Here is a 699-nt window from a genome sequence, read left to right on the forward strand (position 1 = left end):
AAAAGACTTAAAATAGTCATTGAAAAAATTGCAAATGTGAGCAATTGAACAAACAATATAAGTTTTTTCCACCATACACAGAATTTTACAGAAATAAGATGAACTGCAATTTTGGGAACAATAAGGTTTCCTTCTTTCAAATAGGCAACCAAAGATATATGCCTGTCTTAAGACTGCATCATTAACTACTTAAATTTCCAGGATACTACATGCTTCAGCAGCACGTCTACCCAAATTACAATACAGAGATTTACATGGCTCTTGTACAAGGATGACATGAAAATTTGTGAAGTATTGCATATTTTTCATTCTTCTGATGCAAGAAATTAAAAACAGTTATTAAAAAGTTGATTACAAATATACAAGTGTAAGAATACATGTAATTCATAGAAATAAAAGTTAGTTTGACATCATTCAATCTTCACTTTTTACAAATTCCTTTACATAGCATAACCTTTATAAAACTTTTGAAATAAGATAACATTGTCATTTTATCCTAAAGAAATAAAATTCTTTAAGGACCTAGGAATTAAAGGAATCTTAAACTGTTTCTATATGGAATGCAATCTGAAAGGACACATTTATTAATATTATAAAACAATGTCGAATTCAAAGGATTATATCTAGGAGAGAATGAAATAGGTTATGGACATTACACAAACAGAATACTAAATATTTTTAAATATACTTTTTTCAGAC

General features: G+C 27.6%; 1 pseudogene; it reads left to right on the forward strand.

Moving 5' to 3' along the window:
* Positions 1-209: 209 nt before the first annotated feature.
* LOC122101078 lies at positions 210-306 on the forward strand (annotated as a pseudogene).
* The last annotated feature ends 393 nt before the right edge of the window (positions 307-699 follow it).

Source organism: Dipodomys spectabilis, unplaced genomic scaffold, assembly GCF_019054845.1.
Source record: "Dipodomys spectabilis isolate Male_0828 unplaced genomic scaffold, ASM1905484v1 ptg000623l, whole genome shotgun sequence".
In the NCBI taxonomy this organism is placed as follows: domain Eukaryota; kingdom Metazoa; phylum Chordata; class Mammalia; order Rodentia; family Heteromyidae; genus Dipodomys; species Dipodomys spectabilis.